At 40.2% G+C, this 22,379-nt stretch overlaps 1 protein-coding gene, 1 long non-coding RNA gene and 1 other non-coding gene across 7 annotated transcripts in view; 2 read left to right on the top strand and 1 right to left on the bottom strand.

Annotated features, from left to right (window-relative positions):
* SEMA5A (semaphorin 5A) overlaps nt 1-10,473 on the bottom strand; it is a 324,637-nt gene extending 314,164 nt beyond the window's left edge. For 2 of the 5 annotated variants that reach the window (XM_072924332.1, XM_041714647.2), the window contains exon 1: nt 10,204-10,472. The gene's annotated coding sequence lies outside the window, so the exon portion shown is untranslated. Of the gene's footprint in view, nt 1-9,697; nt 9,838-10,203 lie in introns of those variants that run through there. The other 3 variants (XM_041714648.2, XM_041714646.2, XM_072924333.1) reach the window with 3 other exon arrangements.
* A 271-nt stretch (nt 10,474-10,744) lies between these two features.
* Nucleotides 10,745-15,129, top strand: LOC140682369 (uncharacterized). Its single transcript, XR_012053996.1, has 2 exons — nt 10,745-11,289; nt 14,870-15,129. It is a non-coding gene; the product is annotated as an uncharacterized lncRNA (long non-coding RNA).
* On the top strand, nt 14,711-14,779 carry LOC121469534 (small nucleolar RNA SNORD123). The gene has a single exon (XR_005979662.1). It is a non-coding gene; the product is annotated as a small nucleolar RNA SNORD123 (small nucleolar RNA).
* Nucleotides 15,130-22,379: the final 7,250 nt, after the last annotated feature.

Genomic DNA, 22,379 nt, shown 5'->3' with positions numbered 1-22,379 from the left:
ATTCTTCCTGATGTCTGACCTGAACTTCCCCTGGCCCATCCTGAGGCCATTTCCTCTTGTCCCATTGCTAGCTGCCTGGGACAAAATGCCAACCTCTTCCTTGCTACAACCCCCTTTCAGATAGATCACCTAGTCCCAAACCACCTGCCATGGCCAAGGAGCCTTCCACTAGACCAGGCTACTCAGAGCCTCATCCAGACTGGTCTTGAAAACCTCCAGGGACTGGGAGTTCACAACTTCTCTGGGCAATCTGGTCCAGTGCCTCACCATCCTCACTCACAGTAGAAAATTTCTTCCTAATATCTAATCTAAATCTGCTCTCCTTTAGCTTAAGGCTATTCCCTCCTGTCCAGTCACTACATGTCCTTGTAGAGGCCCTCTTCAGTTTTCTTGTAAGCCCCTTTTAGGTACTGTGAGGTGCCACACAGTCTCCCCAGAGCCTTCTCTTCTCCATGCTGAACAGCTCCAACCCTCCTAGTCAGTCCTCACAGGAGAGGTGCTCCAGCTCTGCTCTCCTCTGGACTCATTCCAACAGGTCTGGGAACGTTAGAAACTTGGCAAGAGTTAGCAGTAAATCTTTCAGGACTTACTGAATTAGAAATTTGAGTAAAGAAGGTTTAAAGAAAACATAGTTCACAGATGATATTTAAATACAGAGTCTACAAAATTTTCTTCCACAGGACTGCAAGTATGAAAATATTACTGCCAGAAGTGTATGAAGTATCTTACCATTTCAATGATTCTGCATATTGACTTGCATCCTTCACTTCCCATGATGAGCTACAGTGGAATGAGCTGGGAGTGATCTTGCCAGACAAAACCAATTCCATCCATAGATGCCTTGGGGCAAGATGCTATACTTCCATTCATTTTTGAGCACCTGGGGATACCCAAGAAAAACTGGATAATGGAAAATTGATGCAACAACTTTCTCTGTTGATGAATTCCTGGGACCAACATGCAAGTGTTGTCCAGGAAAATTGGATTCATTACCCAGTGTGCAAAAAGCCAATAATTACACACTCAAGGGAGATATTGCTTATTTATTTTAGAGTTGCACAAGCCTGAGTGCTCATTGATACTACACAAATCAAGCATGCCAACTACCAAAACTTGTTACTATTTATATATTTTAGCAAACAAAGGAATTAGTTTTCGTTGGCTACAAGTTACATAGTTCTCTTATTAATTAAGAGAATTGTCTTCTATTGGCAAATTATTCTCTTGCTTCCCATGCTAATTAGTCCCATGCTCAGTGCTTCTCTTCTTTTGAGTCACAGGGTTTCTTGGGTCAGCAGTCTGTGAGTTTGTGACCACAATCTGCCCCACCAGAATTATCCTTTACCCAGACAGAGCTGATTTCAGCACAGCTGCTCAGTCAGCTTTGTTGGATTCTTGGCAGTTCTGATAGATGTCTTTGTGGCCCTTAAATTCTGCATTCTGTGTGTCCACTATCAATGGTGGACATCCTTCTTCCCCTAGGTCTGAGATCACTGCAGCATTTCCAGCCCAAAACCTCAACAAGGCAATTGTACCAACAAGTAATTTGTTCTTCTAACACCTGGTCATCACTTAGAGCTTGCTTGTTAGCTGCTCTCTGTTTCATGGATTACATCTCCCTTCGTGTTGATTAGGCTTAAAAGTATAGAAAAATGAAACATCAGTGAACATTCTTTTTTAAGAAAATTTTACATATTCCACAAGTTGCAACATAAAGACTACAGTTATAAGCCCAAATGCTGTTTACATGGCGAATCTTCGGAACAGCTGCGGCAAAAAGAAGCCAAATGAAACACTTCAGAAGAAACCACTAGTTTATATACCAGTTGTCATTGCTAAAGCTGAAGAGATTGTCTTCTGCTCATCACTTTCTCCCTAGTCAGCAACCTGACAGAGCAAGTCCAAATTCATAATTTCAGTCACAGTATGACATGTAAACCTAAACAATATCATACTAAGTCTTGGTAACTCAAATCCTTACCACTCAATCACAAAAGTAAGGCTCCTATAAGCACTCCAGTTCATACAACATTAATGTTTTTAGAACAAGTAATATAATTATGGAAGGAAAACTAGATGCTATTATAAAGCCAAAGGTTGAGGTTTTTTTCTCTTTTTAATGTTTTGGGATGAAAGGTGGCATTAAAGTACCTAAAAGACACCACAAATTATATTCAAGAACAGACAATTTTTTTGATGACTGATCATTGCAATTATCAACTGTCTATCGATATTAATACAAACACAGAAACACTATTCTTTAAACGAAGATTGATTTGTAGAAAATAAGTTTTTATGTGGAAGCAAGAACATTCAACATGTGCAAAATCTCTTAAAAAGGTTAGAAAGTTTTAGTCCCCAAATACTCAAGAAGGATAGAAGGTACCCAGACATCATAAAGCAACACTTTTCACAATGTAGAAAGGGGCAAGAGAAGAAAAGCAAACAACTTGGCAAGAAGCAAACTAAAGCTGTTAGTTAAAACCAGAAATCTCTAGATCCTCGGTTTCATCTGTAATCAGGTTCTCTAGACTGGATTTACAGCTACAGATAAATCTTTGAAGTGTGTGCACAGAGCTGGGAACAGGCCTGGTGTCAACTGCTCCACTTATTTTGTATGCCCTTTCCAAAATTTTCAGTGTTGGCACTGTTAGAAATTTGGGGCTTATAAAAAAGGTGATGAGAGTACCAGGAAAAAAAATACCAAACCTCTTGTTTAAATTATTTTTAAGGGAAATGCTAAATTACAAAAATAAATAAACACATGCAATTATAAATCAGATTTGGTTTATACAGAGTTCACAGTAAATCTGAAAGGTAAGTTAAGCACATGATTTTTTCCTCACAAACAAATGGAGTTCCCTATATTTCCAGTTAAACAAGTCTTAAATTTCCTCCTTTTATATTAGTGATGTGCCTCCACAGCAAACTAATTATTTTTTTAGCCTTTTGGTAAGAAGAAACAATTACAATACAGCAACTCTACAAGTGAAGCTGAAGGACAAGCTTTCTCAACAGTCATCCTGTAAAAAGACTAACGTGTCCTTTTCCCAAGAGGCAGATAGCCATTGCCAGCAATGAGTTCATAGGGGTACTCTAAGAAAAATAACATGCTTGCTCAAGTTATTTTAAGAGCACTTTATGATTGTGGGTTTGAGAGAAAAATATAAAGACTCAAGTTAAATATCAGAATTGTTTACCTCTATTTCAAGATTATTTTTCTTCAAAATTCGATACTGATCTCATTGGCCTTCAGATTAAATAAATTTGCAAAACAATCTCCCCTGACAGTTATAGATAAGTGAGCAGAAATGAAATTTTCTAATCAAAGCTACTGCAAACTCACTGAAAGAAAGATTACTGGAGGGAAAAAAAAATCAAGTTCCCCCACCCAGACCATTAATTTAATTTAAAATAATAGACAACAATGGTAAAAAGAACAGCAATTCAGCTCTAGAGCACAGATCTTTTTTTTTTTTTTTTTTTTTTTTTTTTTTTTTTTGCAACCGGCCATTAATGGATGATGCCCAGGCTTCACTGGGTTGCCTTCTATATATTAAAGATGCATCTAATGCTTAGGCAAAGAGTGACACTATGTTCTTAAGAAAGCCACAGAAGATAAGCTGGAAAATCCAGCAACTTTCTTGGACAATTCAGGAAAGTCTGTAAACTCTCAGACAACAGAATTACATCAATTAGACAAGTCTCCAGAGCCCAGGGTAGCAGCATTTTCAGACTTCTACCCATATACATCAAGAGAACATTTTCTTCCCATACACCAACTTCACCTCTTGCATGTCTCAAGAACTGTATGCATGGACTCATGCTCCTGGCACATAAATGTAGAAGGGTTTTGTTGCTTTCTACTATCAATTCCAGCAGCATGTATCAGAACCCATTACCATTTTTCAGTAGAGTGAGGTCTGGCAGATAAGCTCTGGAAGACTGAACTTCAGTATTTAACAAATTATTATCCTGAATTTCCTCACTTCTGACACACTCAAGGGCAGTGCAATGAGGCGTTGCCACTCAGGTACTGCACTCCTCAGGAGGCAACTTTAGACTGCTGGTGAAGACAGGCATAGAGCTGTGCCTCAGTCCATTTGCAGTCTCCACAAGAGAGCATGCTGCCTGTTATAAGGCCAATAAAAAAAAAAAGCTGTTTGGATTAACTCAAACACTGAGGCAAAATCCTCCACATTTCATTGCTATTTGCAGTACCAATCAGAATTTCATTCTGCACACACAGTCCTCCTATCCTTCCTCAGCTGACAATAGCGACCACCTGCAGTTACACTGAGACCAGTGCCTGTGGGACCTTACTGGGATTGGTGGCCATGGGTACTTCAAAGGCCAAGTGTTAAGAGCATCAGTTCCATAATACTGTTTACACTGTGGTTCCACATGAATAGCTATGCTGGCACAACTGAAAGGACCCAGCAGGCAATGGTCTGACACAGTCCCAGAATTTTCAAGGAGGACAACAAAACTCTCGGCACAGCATCCTCCATCTATATCTGCCTGCCTTCGGGAATCATGGCATACCATGGTGTTCCAGTCACAAAGACAAGTTGTTAACAGTGGACAGGAATTAAGGGGGTTCTCTGCTTGGTTGGGTTTTTCTGAAATATTTTACCAAGTGAGAGCCAGGACATGGATTTACAGGGTCAGAAAACGAGCAAACAGACAACAACAACAGTACAACATCATCTTTAGCAACTTCTGCATCAGAGTTATCGATGAGGATCATCAGAGTCATCAGTCTCTTGGCTACCCCAGGCTGATACACCTTGAAGAGCACTATCAGAAAACTATCCAAAGCTGAAATCCCATCTTTTGCCTAAGCTGGGAGTCCCATTTTGCAGCAATGGATAATGTAACATCTGACACTAGTAACAATTTTGTCTACATACTGTCTCCTAGATATTTCGGTATCATTACTTATGTTTAAAAAGCAACGAGGAAAAGCATGCACTGGAGCATGAGAAGGAGCTAGAATTTGGACTACACAATGTTTATAAGACAAATACTAAGAAAACAACTCTATATCACTATTGCAAGTTCAGAATGAGAAAGCAAGTGAGACCATCAAGAGAAGAGACCATCAGCAACTGAATTCTTCTTAAGTAACGTGAGTTCACACAGCCAAGTGAGTTCAGAGCCCAAAGACTGTGTATAATTTTTTTCCAGTCTTCAGCTTTGACTATGAGTCAGTAAAGAAACCCTAAAACTCTTCCAGACATTATGCAACACACATAACCTGTATTCCTGTAATTGGCAAGGCTAGGAGATTTTCTTCCAAGTACTTGGCGATTTTCCTATCAAGGTCAACAGAAATTGTTTCATACCATACATTTTCTCCCACAAGAAGGTAATTTCAGCCATGCTCCCAAGGAGCCTTCCAAAACATTTGCCAATGAAAAAGTTTGTGGGTTTCCAGTGAAAGCAGGTCACTAAAATGACACAATGAAAAAACATGTACAAACAAACAGTGGAAGAAAAAGGCAACAGAAATTTCTGAAGAGACTGTATGCAGAAGAAAACACAGTGAAGAACAACTGCCTAAAAACTTTTAAAACTACAAACAAATAAATACTTATTCTCATGCCTTTGTAGAGCTCACCAGTAACAGAAATTACTGATTCAGCAATAAGATTACTGTGGGTCAGAAGAACAGGGCCTCAAATTATTAAAACATTCTCTCCCTAGCTACAGAGGCCTTATAGCTAACTTTTTATTAAGCATTCCTGATTCCCAGTTAAACCTAAATCTAACAAGAAAGCACATTTCAATAGCATTCTGGGCTTCAAACTAGCCTAGCAGTTCACAGAAGAACAATAGCACAAAAGACAGCAGCTCAATTTTGAAATTTGGAGAGAGGTGGGGAAAAGAAGTGGGAAAATCACAGTACAGCCCATTTCTTCAGCACACCCAATTCCCATTATAAGCCAATCCTCCAGCCATTACAGGTGCTCTAATTCGTTCATCACATATATTTAATAATGCCTAAGACTATATCCTAGTATGAGAGAGAGAAAAAAGTAAAAGTATGCATTTCAGTATTTTCAAAGTTATAATTTCTCTGAGCTTCTCCTAAACTAAACAAATACTGCAAAATGGGTGCATGTTGCTATTCATCTAGCAAGAGATTAAAAAAATCAGAATATTATTTGCCAAAGATTCAGAGCTGCTCAATCAACATCCCCTAAATGAAATTAATCTCCACTACTGAGGTCGGTAACCATTAAAAAATTAACCAGTTCTATCAGAAATTAAGATCCAACAATTCTAAGGTATACTGGCGCTCAATGATATATCCTGATTTTAAAAAGTGGAGAAGGAATGAAAAGCTGTATTATATGTCTATCATGCAAGAAACTTCATAACAGATAAGCTAATTGAAGGTAAATCTGGAAATTATAGCACAGCTAACATGCTGTACACCATTTAAACTTTCTGAACAAGTCATTCAAACCTTTGGCAAAGAAAAGATAATATTTGAAAAGATAAGTTTCAACAGTTGAGTTAACTCAAGAGTTTCATTGCAAAGGCCTCAGTGCAGACTAAGTATCAATCCCAGTCTTCTGCTACTACCATTGACAAACATCAGCTTTTTTGTGAGTTGCCTGACTTTCTAATATATACTGGGACACCAGAAAATTTGTTCCAAAATCAATCTCCCCAAACAGACTAATTTTATTAATAAATTTATGTATGAAGATAAAGAGTTGATACTATGCAGCAGATAATTGGATTGCATCGAAGTACCCATGGGAAAACACAAATTTGAGAGATGCATGAAAAAATCCACTAAATGACAAAAGATTTGAGTGCTTCATACTTTGGAATATACATACCAGCAAAAAATCAAGAGGACACTAATTAGAGTGAAGTTTGGGCATCTTTCCCTTGGTATACATTTGCTACCTTCCTGACAAATGTTAAACAAATGTGCTATAGTTAGATGCAAACTGGCAAATTTCCTAAAGAAATCATAGGACATATTTATAAAGAAAACTAAAATAAAAGCCCCAACCTTTTTTTTTTTTTTTTTAACAATTTGCCGTTTTAGCAACAACAGATTTAACAGCAAACCATACCTGAAGTATACAGTTCGGGCTGTGGCATTCCCCAGGTGTCTGTAAGAACTGCAGATAGCAGAGTGCCACCTGCCTTTCACGGGTCACAGCTGCAATGCTGCAGCCTGGAAATGCAATCCAGCCTACCGCCAATAGCTGGCAAACATACCTCAAAAGGGTCAGTTTGAAAAATATTTATAGTGTTTGACAAAAATAGAACAAAATTTTAAAAAAAAAAACAACCAAAAAAAACCCACAAGAACTCATTCTTTGGAAGCAGCTACAGTTTTGCAAAACACATTAGGAGAGAACGAATATATAGGCTGTAACTTAATACTGTTTCCAAATAGGAATGCAAACACGTGCCAAGAAGGATAAAAATATGATAATAAAGACAAACAGACTGATTAACAATAATTTGGAGAACTCTGCATTGACAAGAATGCCCATTAAACATTTCCATGATGTTACTGAAAAGGAGAAGCACCTCAGTGCTGCTTCCTATAATTATGGCAATAGCAATAGCAATTCATCTCAGGAGCCATAGTAACTTCAGAACATACATTACCAAACATCAAAAGCATATCAAAATTTTATAAACCAGATGTTAAATCTAAAGCTAAATCGTATTTCACTGCTATTCACAAGTCCATCATCACAACATACTAACCAATTACTAGATACTGCTTTACATGAAGTAGAACAGTACCAGATTTCACACACCCTCCTCCCCACCATCAACAGATAATACTGGTAGTACACACCTACTATCAACTGATAGCAGTATCAGCAATCCACTTACGTGTCCCACAGCACAGAAATCAGACTCAGCCAACACTGCTGATAAAGCTGTTGCAGACCAGAGGGCAGAAAAAGGTCTCTCCAGTCCTGCTCAGCCCAGGAGCTTAGCTGTTCCCTTGGCTGAATTCCTGCATGCAACCTCTAACACAAAAAACAAAACTTGCTGGATAATTATGTTGTATTTCTGTAGTTCACAGATTGTAGTGTACAGCTACTCTCTGAAAAGTAATGAACTTCATTCACTGAAAATCCTGTATTTGTACAAGACTATATCAACAGAAGTCAGAATCCACGTGGTTTCACTAAGTGGCTGGGAGAAAAGGAAGACACAATTCTTTCTTCTGAAAACAGCAGCAATACAGTTACCACACTGCATCTCTGCCCAGCAGGAAATGAGTACAACAAACCTGCTACAACCATGTTTATGGATCATTACAAAGTGCACAGGCACTCCTACTACCTGTAAGTATTTTATGAAAACAGCACTAGTTAAAGATTAAAAGAAATGAGACACTTCAGATATTAAAGTCTTCAGCTTTGTCAACCAAAACAAATCTGTAACAACATCCCAAGGAATAAGGAGTACAACTCAGAAGCCAGTGCTTACACTACTTAGTTCAAAAGAACCTCTCAAACAGAGAAGTAAACTGGCACACCCCAGAGCAAAACCTTAGCTCTCAGCAGGACTCCTCACAGCTGTTCAGCATTAAAATGAGAAAATGAGATGAATTCATTAGTAAATGTAATAAAGTTATATTATTGGTACCTGCTGGAGAGGAAGGTGGGAACACAGCACTAAATCCAGAAATCTACCAACATCATTCACTCTACTAAGCAAAGTAGCAAAGACCATAACTCAGCCTTTCAAGGCAGCAATACACTTTTGATTGACTATGTGTTACATATATGACATCAGCAAGTTCAACAATTCTAAGTCAAACTTTACTGAACTGAGTCAGCCTTATATAACAATCAGGAGATGCTCAAACTCCTAGAAATAAGATTTGAGTGCAATTTCCACTACGTCGAAAAAAAATCTACTCTACCTCACTCTAGCTGGGCTAGCATCACATCAGGCTTTTAAACCAAAATTCAAACCAAGAGTTGTTAGTCAGCTTTCAGAAAGTAACACCTTCAGATGCACTACCTTAGGGCTCCTGGAAAACGGTGTCACAGTAATTTTAACACCATGTTTTCGTTTTAGAATGTTTTTCACAGCTACAATCTTACAAATTCTAATCATCTTCACAAGGCTGCGTGTTCCTGTATGCACAGACCTCTCCTGCCTATAGTCCGGTTTGCTGAAGGAGCAGATGCACTGACAGCTCCCCCCATTCCAGCTGCCCCCAGGAATAATCCCGGGCAGATTATCGTTGTGTCAATCTACAATGCAGACTCAGCATCTGGAATGATACAACAAGCCCTAATAGTTCTCATTTATCTGGTAAACAATGTTCACAGAACGATATATGCATACAATTGACAGAGGTGTTTCCATCTGCATCGTTGTGGAATGGTAAACTCTAACTCCCCAAGTCAGAAAGTGCCGAACTACAGTCACGCCGCAGACCAAAGACAGTGCGGTTAAATAAAACAGAGAGAATAAAAGCACATCGGTGTTTCAAAGCGCACTACACGAACATCCCACTGAAGACCCACGTTTCTCAGACAACTGACGGTGCCTTTCACGCCACTTCTTCTCTCACCAGAAGATGAACCTGAGCAAACTTCACTTGCTGAAGTGTGACAAAACCCTCCGAAACGTCCCTGAGCCATCGGCTGCCTCCCCGCAGCCGGGGCTCAGCGACGCAACGCACCTCACTCTCCTGGGCGAGAACGCGCTCTGAGGGCAAGAGGGGCGCGGGGGTCCCACTGCGCGGAGCACCCGCGGTCCTGGTTCCGGCCCCTCTGGAGATGCGGCTTCCAGTCCGTCTGTTGTTTTCTGGTCCCGATAAACAGCACCGTCTACGGGGGAGAACGCCCGCCCGTTCTGAAAGGCTCGGTGGACTTTCGGGGGTGGGGCCGGGCAATGCCCGAGACGGGCTCCGAGCGCCGGCAGCGCTCCGCGGCACCGGAGCCCAGCGGCAGCGGCGCTCCGCCTCGCAGCCGGCTCCCCCTGCCGGCACCCTGCGCCGCTCCCGCCCGGACCCCGGCCTGCCCAGCCCCGGAGCCCCCCGGGGCGCCCGGCGGACAGCGGGGCGCAGCGGGTGGAGGAGCCGGGAGGCGGCCCCGTTCACGGGCAGGGCGGCCGGGAACGCGCGATGCCCGCGGCGCTCCCAAAGCGCCGCTGCGGCGAGGGGGGAAGAAGGGCCGGCAGGGTTACCTGAGGCGCCGTGGGCTGCTCGCCGCGGGCTGATGCCGCTCCCTGCCTCACGCCGCCATGGCCGCAGCCCCGCCGAGCCGCCCGTGCTCCGCTCGCTCCCACCAAGTTTACGGCGCGGCAGCTACGCGCCTCGCCCGGCGGCCGGACCCAGCGCCCTGCCGCGGGGGCGGAGCAGCCGCGGCCGCCCGGCCCCGGCGATGCGGCGCGCGGCTCGGCCCGGCTCGTCCCGCAGCCGGCGCTGCCCCGGGCTGGGGCGATCTCGCATTACTCCCTGCCCTCCCCCGCGCTCCCCCCTCCGGGCCATCTGAGAAGTTGCAACTGGTTGAGATATTTATCCTTGGGGTTTGGGGTTTTTGTTTTTATTTCCTTTTATTCCTTAATCACCGCAGCTCACAAAAACATGACCTGAGGCTGCTCCTTTTCCATCAGATCTGAGCAGGGGCGCCTCAGCGCCAGTACAACTAAGCACAACAGATCCTGGCGAGCTGCAGCGAGCGACAGCAAGAGGGAGGGGAGGCGGTGGTACACGGGCAGCGCCGCCGATGCCAGGACCGCAGGGGCTGTCGGCCGCTGCCCGGGGCTCGGCGGGGCTCCGGTGTCGGGGCAATGTACCAAAACCGGGCAACAGCAGATAGAAAAGGCGAAGGAGGGCTGGGCGCCAGCGACTCCCCGGGACGGAAGGGGCTCGGGAGCGCCCCGGGAGTTCCCAAGCTGCGCGCCCCGCGGCTCTACACACCCCTCCCATGCCATGCCACAGCCAGCTGGCCAGACAGACCCAGTGTCCCGGCCCTGGCCGAGGAACCGCGTAGGCAACAGGAGCCCCGCACCAGCGGCCCCGGCCCCGCTGCGAGGGGGAGTGCGGTGCTGACATTTCTGCCGCCACGTAAGAGCCTCAGGCGAGTCCCTCTCCGCCCTCTCCAGTCCCCTCCCTCCCCCCCCCCCGCCATGGTACCACCGACGTGTCAGCCCCAAAAGTTGATTTCCTGGCCCTGGGAGAGTCCCCTATAAAGGTCCCGGGGCGTGCGTGGGACGGTAAGACGTGGCACCGCGGGGCTGCAGCGGGGGCGCGTAGGCATCTCCCCCCAGGTACGTGTGTTCGCATTTTCGCGCTCACCGGGTTTCGGCGCATGCCTTTGTGTTTTGTCAGCTCACCTGTATTAACCTAGGAGGTTATTTTTGTTCATGTGTGCATTGTAATTAATTCCATCAGAGTTGGGTTTTTTCTTTTATGATAGCATTTGGGCGTTTCTACTACAAACTTTAGCAGAAATTGACTTTTGTTGTTTGCAGCAAGACCATAGCTTAGAAAACTAAAAGCAGTAAGAGTTTATTAAAACAAACAAAACCATGCAATTCATCCATGCTACAGTAATCCTATAAAAATTAGCTAATTAAAACAACTAGCGTCAAAATTTATCAGCAAGCCAAATGTTCCAAATCCAAATTGCCTTAAACTACAAGCTCAATTTTACTTTGGCTAGGATATAAAAGAAACTTGTTCAAGTAGAAACATTAACAGAAGTTTGAAATTATCTTTAAAATGAAGTCCTGGATTTTGGAACATTCTTTCTGATTATTTTTTTGATATTAAAAAAAAAAAAGAAAAAAAAAACCCAAGTACTAAAGGCCAAGCTTTTCTTTTTTTTTTTTTTCATAAAGTCGTGTAACCCTGATACTCAAGGATGTTTCCTTATTTATAACAATAGTGTTTAAGAGGCCACTACTGTAATTATTGTAATGCTTGGAGTCTTTTTCTCATGTGATTTCCTTCTGATGCAGAAAATACTTGTACAGAAAATATAATAATTACATATAAAAATTTCCATCAAAGTAAGTGCAAATATAAGATGACTCGCGTACCTATGCTGTTAACTTCTTTGGAGTATTATTAAGACATGTTCCAATCAACAAGTCCTACACTTCGTATGTACCTCCACCTATTAAAATACATTTAGACTTTGTTTTTCAAAAGGAGATATATTTGTTTTTTCAACTGCTGGGTAAAAAAAGAAAAACATCCCTACTTTATCTGCGAAAAGTAAGCACCGTGTATCCAAAACTGCCAGCAAAAAAACCTATCAAAATTCTAGCCCCTGAGTGTTGTACATTTTAGCCTCTAAAATTTTGTCTGCAATTTGGCTATGAAACAACAGGCATATAAGTAAAAAGAATAAAAAAAAAAAACACACCACATTTATATCTTTATATTATACTCTGTTAATGACATACAGTACATACAGTACGTTCTAAAAAATTCCACTGGAATCATATTGACTTTATATCACCCACAGAGCATTTAAGTCATGCACTTTATAGTTCTGTACCAGTTTTATGAAGACCAGTCATGATGTCAATTCTTAATTTTATTTAATTTTATTTCAAAAGCTCAAGGGCAAAGATGTCTGAAACTGCCTGTGAGATTAATCATGTTTGAAATTAAGGTACAAACTGTAACATTTTTAATGTTACATGCAACTCTATGCTATGTCTAAGTTACAGAGTTAAACCAGATGAGTTGAGTGAGTGAGCCCAGCAATTTTAGGTGATGCAATCCCCACACATACCCTTGCAAGTAGGCGCTGAGGGTTTTTTGTTTCTTCACAAGTTGCACAGTGGTGTCCCAGTCCTAGGCTAAGCCTCATTGTGTTACTATATCCAAAATTAATAAGGACATTCTAATATAATCTAGGAACATTATGCTAAGGGTAAGGGAGAAAGCAGGGAAAACTCTGCTATCTGATTGATTTAAACTAAGGGGAAAAAAGATCAAGTCCATCGCATCCAGCTTTTCTTCCAGTATGGAGCTCGTCTTTCTCTTCTGCCTCGTATTTTCCTGACATTATATTTCTCACTGTTAGTAATTTTTAATCTCCTTCCAACAAAACAGACCCAGCATATTAAGGGATGGCAGCATGTGGAAGCAGTAAAGGTACTGCAGTTGGAAGAGGAAAGGCTGCACCGCACCTTCAGGCTTTTGGCCAGTTTGGTGGGAAGCCAGATTTCAGCTCATTCCTGTGGTGGCAGGATGTAAAGAGTGTTAAAAAGCAGGGAAGGGGGTGGATTTCCATCTGTTCAGATGGGAAAGTCACAGTGTAAGGGAAGGCCTGTCTTCACAGTATCCATCAAAAGCACCTTGGATAGTAAGCATCTCTTTCACCATTTAGAAAAACAAAGTCAGATACAGCAAACTGAAAGTTTAAGTCAGGTTAAAAAGAAAAAAAAAAAATAGAAAAAGAAGAAGGTCTTAGCTTCAGTAAAACTGAAGCTTGAGTTATACTTCCATCATAGGGAAAGGACTTTGCTTGCTTCATGATCACAGAGTTCAAAGTCTTTATTACCACTGCATGTTACTTTTTCCAGACCATTGAAAACATTAGTCATTTTTGTTTAATTCATGAAAAACAGGCAGAGGAAAACTTTGAAGTCTCACAGTTAATTGCCTACTTTTGTGTTTTCTAACCACATCATTTATTCCTGAGGAGAAACCTTACTGGTGACCAGAGCCTTTCCAGAGCAGACCAGGCAGAAGAATGGTGCATACAAACAAGCACCCTTTCCTGAATCAAAAGTGCAAAGAGTTTTTACATGACATTGTTGAAATACCTAATCATCAGCTCTACATGGCTGTTTCTTTCTTCTTTCCCACTGAGATTCAGGAAAGTATTTGCCCTGCTGCATTTGAGTTGAGTGAGCCCTTAGCGTTCCTGCTGGCATTGAGCAGCATCTTGCAAGGCTGGATCATCATGAGTCTGCCATATTTAAATACCAGGGACTTGTGATGTTGTTATATGTAAAAATAGGAATGACATCTTCATCCCAGAAAAGCAAATGACCCAGAGGATTTAAGTTTGCCAACCTCATCCTCAGATGGGTCTGGTAGGGAAGTACACTGTTAAAAAGCAGGCCAGGAAAGGCTGTAGCTGTGTATGCCCAGTAAGAGACATAGGGCAAGGTCAGACTGAACATAATTTTCATTGTCTTAGCAAGACACCATTGCAATTCTTCATTTAAATAATAGGGAAGTGAATGTCAATAGCTACAAACTTTGTTGTTTTCCCTTAAGCTACTGTCTGATGTTATGTTCTGTATTTAAAGGTTAAGCTGACTGGTCTCCATAGTATCTATGAATTAGGGAAAGCTAGGTGAGAGTCTAAAACGTGGCTTTTGAGAACTAGACATTCTTCTGATGAGTTTATGTTTACCATTTGTGATCAAAAGATAAAGTAATATTTCTCACGGCATTTCTAATATTAAAGCTCTTTATAAACAAAATGGTTTGTTTTTATGTATGCGTAAGATATTTTCAACACAGCTATATAAATAAATGTTCACTTACGTTTAGAAATCTGTGACCTGATTTTTAGCAATTGCTGCTTTATTTCCATTAAAGTCTGACTGATAAGGCAGTTATTATACGACGATATAATATGAAGATGTAAAAGAGTTATTATATGAATTCTAAATAAGGACCATCTAACTTCAAGTCCCTAAAAGTAGTTAGATATTTGGTGAAAATGATGAATTCTTGGGTACTGATTCATGTGATCTGAAAATGCCATCCATTTCCTGATTCACCTTCATATCTCCTCCAGGAAGAAAAATAAATATTTTACAATTAATACTATCAGTCAAACAATTTTTATGTGTCTGTTTTTCTATCTTTCAGCCAATTCCCTGAACTGATACTTTCAAAATGAAGAGGAAGATAGGAGTGAGAATGAAGAATGCCTTGGAGAAATCCAGTCATAAAGTTTGAGGAGTAGAAGTAATAGGAAATATTAATAACTCAGGTCTCTTGCATCGGTCAGAATTCAGACTGAAATGATTTAAAGTTACAAACCTGAGACATAAGGGCTATTAAATTTGAATCAAGATTCACAGATTTTTATATTAATACATAATAAAAATATTTGCTTTTTCCCCTCAGCTTTGGATGGTAATATATTCTGCTGCCATTTACAACTTTCTTATATAAACTAATTCAAGTTTCATTTTTTTTTATATTAGCCCCAAGACACCTCTTCAAACTAAGCCAGGGTATATATTAGCAATATATTAATTGCTCCTCTCTCTTCTTGTCCCTGATCATTAATATTGAATTCCTGTGTTTCTACATCACCAAGCAGTACAAATGGAATTTAGATAGAGAGCACACACACACACACTAACACATCACACACACAAAATACACACACACACACACACACAAACATATATATATATATATACATATATATATATATATATGTATATATATATATATATATATATATATATATATATGTATATATATATGTATGAGACTTCATCCCTGCCAAGAAGTCTAAAACACAGGACATAGAGCTCATTAAGACTTCAGTTTTGTGCTGGCCTTTTTGGGGATGAGTGGATAGAGAAGATACTTGGCATAACTCCTGCTGTCGTAGAATTAGACCTTCGCAATTTCTAAAAGGAATTTTAACCAGCTGTGAAGTCCTCGTAACTCATACAACATTTCTGTGGTGATCTAGCACTAAGAGCCCTATAACAAACTTACCAAGGGGTGGTGGAATTGTCTGTGCTATTTGATTTTATTTAATAGTAAATTCCCAAAGTAGGCAAACATCCAAATCACTTGTAAAAAGTGATTTATCTAAATTAGTGCAAACCCCTGTATGAACCTTACTGTTTTGCTTGAGCATAACAATCTTAAATCCACTAAAAAATGCACGTAAATTAAATAGATATTAACAAAAAAAGGACTAATCAGTAATGGGTTTTCTTATAAAGAATTTGACTATCTTTAATGAGAGTTTGTTTACCCCTTTAGTTAGGCATAGACAGCATATTTATATGACCGTAGTCTCACTTGATCTCTGCCTTTTCACTCTCTTAAGACTGACAGTGAACACAATAAGGTAGATGTACTTGTCAAGGGGAGTTTTGTAGGAAGGAAGAGAGTCAGGATCTTAACAAGCTGCATGACATATTGCAAGCATTTTTCCAGCTATGCACTTCCCATCAGATAATTTGACAGCAGCAATAAAAGGTACAAGTCCAGTTCAAGTGATATTTTCCTCAGTTACTTCTACACTGTATTCAGTTGCCTGTTAGAAAAGAACTAGATGGTGTTGTTTAAACTCAGTCTTTGTAATCTGGAATTGTTACAGAGCAAAATTCTTAGCAACTTGAAACTGGATATAGAAGCAGTAGTAGGCAAAGACAAAAGAGAAAATAAATTAAAAACTAGTGAGTGTTTGTTACTGAGAAATAGAAACAAGCAACCAACACACACACACCAACCCACACATTGCAAACTCGACTGAATTTCATTACTTTGATGATTTTACTCAGACACTAAAGGACCTCACAGTCTGATCTTCTGTTTTGTTGCTAGTTGAACTCAGGCCAGACTAGAGCAATGAGAGTCTAAGGAGGTACCTATGTCTTTCTTGACTTGAAAGGAAGCCCAGCCCACTGTTTCACAAAGTTTTGGTGCATGTTGGTATCACTTGAGAATTTAGCAAGTGCATTTTTTTGGGGATGTGTTTCAAAAGTTGCCTAGAAGCAGTACTAAAAATCTATTAAGAATCTGTGTTGAGCTGAGCTCTCTGCCATCAAACTTTAAGCCTTCATTTTTTTCCTCTGTCCCATAGTGATCCCAAAACTAAAGAGATCCCACCATTTCCCAAACAGCTGTGAGCTTTGCTGGGAAAGTAAAGCACTTCCATTATTGCAGGCAGACCATATAAATGTGCGAAGCTAGTTTCTACTATGAGTTGTTTTTTTCATTCTTACACATATATAAGAATTTATATATTTATAACAATAATAAGCCTGCATTGTGACATTGTCAGTTCAGGGTATAAGCAAGGTTATATTTCATAATGAACAAAAATTGGAAGTAGTGGGTCTGCAGGAAAATTGAAATAGGATCACTTGGTGATACAAACTTCAGTTGTATTGGGTTTTCGTGGCAAGATTCTGGTCGTGGAAGGGCTACAGGTGTGGCTTCTCTAAGAAGCTGCCGGAAGCTTCCCTTAGTGTGTCCAGGAGAGCCAATGCCAGCTGGCTCTAAAACAGACATGCTGCTGGCCAGGGTTGAGCCCAGCAGTGATGGTGGTAGCACCTCTGGGATGTAATATTAAAGAAAGAAAGTTATTGCACAAAATAATTGTGGCCAGAGAAGAGAGGTGTGAGAATACATGAGAGCAACAGCCCTGCAGACACCAAGGCAGGTGAGGAAGGAGAGGGAGGAGGTGCTCCAGGTGCTGGACCTGAGATTCCCCTGCAGCCAGCAGAGGTTCAGGGGGAGTAGAGATCCACCTGCAGGCCCTGGAGGGCCCGATCCCAGAGCAGGGACATTCCCAAAGGGAGCTCTGACCCCATGAGAAACCCACGCTGGAGCAGGCTCACAACAGGACCTGTGGGCCCGTAGAGAAAGAGGCCCACACTGGAACAGGTTTTTGACAGAACATGTGACCCCACAGGGTCACACTGCAGCAGCTTGTTCCTGCAGGGCTGCATTGCATGGAAGGGACTCATGCTGGAGTAGTTTGTGAAGAACTTAAGCCTGTGGGATGGACTCATGTTTGACAAGTCCATGGAGGACTTTTCCCATCTTCCTGCACTGCTAGGGTTGCAGTATAAAATCAGTAATAAAGTTAAGCCCAGGAAGGAGGGAGTGGTGGGTGGAAGCTGTTTTTAGGGTTTATTGTACTTCTTGTTACCCTACTCTTATTTCACTTGGCAACAATAAGTAATAAATAATGAGTTCAATTAATTTCCCAAAGTTGTATCACCTAAGTTTCGCCTGTGATAGCAATGAGTGAGTGATCTCTCCCTAACCTTATCTCAACCCATGAGCCCTTCATTATATTTTTTTCGCACCTGCCCACCTGAGGAAGGGAGCGGCAGAGTGGCTTTGGTGCTTACCCAGTGTCCAGCTAGAGTCAAATCACCAACTATTACTACCTAACATTTGAGTGTTTGACTTATTGCCCTCAACAATAATTAGTATTCTGTATCGTATAAGTTCAGTTATAAAATATGTATCACTCTTATTCCTCTCCATAGCCTGAAAACATCGTAGTTATTGAAATTATTTAAATCAGAAGTATCATGTTCAACGTATTTTTATTTTTTCTTTATATTTTGCATAATAAAAACTGCTTTGTTAAAAGTATTGCATAATAATTATTTGATTGGACACACTGAAAACTTGTAAGAGGTTTTGTTTCAGAAGGGGACATCTATCCTAAGTCTGCTCTAGGAAGCCAGAATTTGACTTGTGAAACCTGAATTTCATAAATAAGCTTCATTACAGAACACTCAAGCAGGAAGAGGGATGTACAGACATGCTATTGAAGGAAAAAAAACACTATTTTTTGCAGTTATGCCAAGCTCAAATTCAATCATTAAGTGGTTTTACTACTTATTCAGACCTGGGGGTTCATTAAAGACAGAAGTTGACAGGAAAGAGTTCAAAACCCATGTTGGCCTTCTAAGTCCACTGTCATATTTTAAATAGCACCAGAAGATAACAAAAGGAGACCAAGGGCTAATGTCTACACACCTTGAAGTGCCTCTTGTCTCTAGTGGACATTCTCAATCTAGAACAGAAGCTGAGGCGGGGGGATTGGTGTCTGCACTGCTGCTGCTATATAAACAAAATAAGGCCGTTCACTGTTTGTTCTTCCATCAGCCATATATTTACTAAGAATTCAAAGGCTAAAATCTTAAAAATAGCTGTAGCACGATAGAGCTGTTAATGAAATAGTTTACATAAAAATGTCAGATTTCAATCAGGTTTGTCAGCAGGGGATAGAGATTCTAATTAAAAAGACAAGAGTGAGTAAAGGAAGAAATGTGCAGGAGCTACATATGTAATTCTATCTTCTTTTTTGTAATAATCACTTCCTTGTACTATCAAAATGAAGGCATTGATAAAAGGACTCAGTTGAAATGGAAATAAGTACTTGAACTATCCCAAGAAGAAAATAACAGTCATCCAACTGCAACCCAAAGCCTCCATGCCTGCCAACATCCTTGATTTTTCACAAAAATAGGCTATGTATTATGTCCCAAAGACACAGCAAATTGGACCAGAAGATAAAAAACTAATTCAAATGTTAAGGACTTTTCTGAGAGAAAGTCTCCCCAAAGCTGTTCATTTTGAGTTAAAGTGGATAACTAGCACAAAGGAAGAGACACATTCATTCTGAAGTGTGTATGCATGGGACAATTGCAAGCAGTCACTCCATATAGTAGACAATTGGAAGTTTCCAGTTATAGCATGATAAACATCTACCCAAAAAAAAAAAAATCAATCTGACAAATATTCATTACCATCAGCTTCTGGGAGAGTTTTGCATAGTAATTTCTCCATAAGACAAAAGCAAATGCAATGTCACAGCAGCTGCACATGGAAGCAAGAAGTTCTGTGGAAAGATAAGTGAAGACTGTTTTCCCTAGGCTGTCTCCTGTGTCTGAATGGTGACACCCTCAGCTCCCCCTGCTTTCCATACCCAGGAAGAGGTGTGAACTACGTCCTTCCATCCCTCATGATCTTGCTGCTTCCACCATGTCCCTGGCATCTTTGGAGAAAACAAGCACAGATCAGCTCCCCTAGACATACGGTATAATTGATTTTATGTCCTTTTTTACTTATTCAGGTTGTTCAGTAAAGGACCTCAGGTTTTGTCTAAAGTTTTTTAGACTGTTCAAATTGTTACTTCTTTTGTTTTAGGGAGGGAACTGGAGAGATGTTCTATTATTTGAGGGAAAAATTGTGCGAACTGAAAAAATTCTATGTGATCATAAACACTTTCATTCTGCTGCTGTGATCAAAAGCAATGTGAATGGACAGAATACTGCTGTTTTATAATTTTATTTCACAATGTTTGAGGAAATTAGTTTCCAAAGACTTCTACTCAACATTTAATGGTTGATGTTCCCAGGGTCAGCAGACATGGAGCTGCCATCAGGAATGCCCTAGATATTCCTTACAGCAGATTGTCAGGCAAAGCCTCCCAATTAAACAGGATTGTTCTTCACTAGATGCAGTATGAGCAGCTGTAAGCATTTAGAAGTTTTGTTCAATAGCAAATACTTGGGAAAGATTTTTTTTTTTCCTGACTTGAGTGGGAGCTAGAATGGGTTGTATCATTTTTGGGTTGATATAACCAATAACTTTTTAAGGAAATGAAGTGCTTGCAATTTTATTGTACACCAGTGGGATTTGCAATTACAGGAAAACTAAAAGATAGTATAAATAACTAAAGTTCAAAGTTCCTGCTGTATTTAGTGGCATCTTGCAGTACACTGCAAGTCTTAAAAGTGATGCAGCCTTTAAACCTGAACCAATTACATTCTGTTTGGAACTCTCTATGAAAAAACACACAAAAAAGAATTCAAATGCATATTCTATACAGCAAATACAAGTGAAAAATCAGCAGGAAAGAACTTAGAGTGTGCCAAAATACTCCTTGGATTTGTTAGTTGAGATCATGAAAGAAAACCAAAGTTGAGTCATTTCATTTTAAATTATAGTTTTTCTTTCAGTTCTTGGATTCAGATCACACATCCAAAAATACAGTTAACTAACATAAATCCTATGTTGCCTAACTGTTCAACATCAAGAGTACTGGGGGTTTTTATCTATTTAAGAGCACAACAATATCGGTTACTGATGATAATGTGTTGTCATCTACAGATACCATACCCGAGGAAACCACAGGTGAGTTTATAGCGCTGTGTATTCACTCAGTGGTTAGCACAACAGGACTCTGGTTTCTATCATTTGGATCTACCAACAGCATTAATGTTATTGCAAAATAAAAAAATCAATGACAGTCCTTCTGTTTGATAGAAAGTTACACACTGTGATTTTCTGTGGAGGCTGCTACAGATAAACGCTACAAATCTGATGGGAAAAAAAGCCAAAGATGTTCAGCTACTATAATCAGATATAAAGATTTGGAAATCCCTTAACACTGACAAGACCTAGGAATGGAGTGTCTAACTATATCTGATTAAAATATCTTTAAGGGTATATTTGGTTTCTCAGAAATTGATTACATAACAAACACATCTTTCCTTGGTATTTATTCTTTTAAACTCCTTTCTTTGTAACTGAACTGTCGAAGAGCAAGTCATGCTGATTGTTTTGAGTTGTTTGTTGTTTTTTTTTTCTGGTAATATTATAAATGAAAATGCATTTTACTGAAGCCTGTGGAAATGTAATTTGTTATGTCACAGAAATCACTCAGCATGTGTACAGCTGGGTTTGATGATACCAGATCCTTCTTGTTATAAAACCAGTAGCAATGGCCTCAAGGAAGGAAGGGTAAACGAAGAAAGACTGATAGCTTAGGGGCTCGAACTAGTTTGGATCATCAGGAGCCAATGAATTGCCATTCCAATGCCAAGGCAGAGGAGTAGAGGCCAAATTAACATCTAATTTCAAACACATTCCCTGTCTTTTACCAAAGTCTTTTTGATTATTTTAGAATAGAGAAGGGGGGAAATGTGCTATGTATATATCACTTAAAGCACTTTATAAAAAGATTAGTTAGAGCATAACAAGAAATACTGAATTTTCAATGGAGTTTGACATGAGACAACTTCAATTCCACCCACTTAAAGAAAGCAGTACAGCACTTCTGAAAATTCATCAATATCCCACTTGTTTATGTTAATTCAAATCAAGGTAACCTGATTAGAAAAGCTTCATCTTGTGAAAAAACAAGAGGCTTGTACCATTGTCTGGATCAAAACAGAAAAAGTTTTATCCCTCCAAATGTTTGTTATTGCTATCTTAACACTGAAAGTACAGTGGAAGCACAACAGACCCAGCACAAACAAGGCTGACACCACCAGCATCCCACCAGTTCTGACCAGGAGCTCAAACAGTGCTGTTGCTGTGGAACCACTTTTTAACCTGATCACTAAACAGCTGATGAACAAGCATATAACAAACTGGAAATTCTTCAGGATATAATAATAAGAGAGAACAACACTAAACAAGAATCATAACTCCTTTCAGATCTCGCCCTATGGCATCTCCTTCTGAGATGCTGTCTGATAGCTGGGTGAACAAAAACTCTGAGCTCATCCACAGTAGAGAGACAAGAACAAAGAAGGAAAGCTGGAAAATGCTTCACAGTTTATTCACCACTGTGGGTGCTTACTTTTTT

The sequence above is a fragment of the Taeniopygia guttata genome, chromosome 2, assembly GCF_048771995.1.
Source record: "Taeniopygia guttata chromosome 2, bTaeGut7.mat, whole genome shotgun sequence".
In the NCBI taxonomy this organism is placed as follows: domain Eukaryota; kingdom Metazoa; phylum Chordata; class Aves; order Passeriformes; family Estrildidae; genus Taeniopygia; species Taeniopygia guttata.
This window is presented reverse-complemented; position numbering and strand designations above follow the sequence as displayed.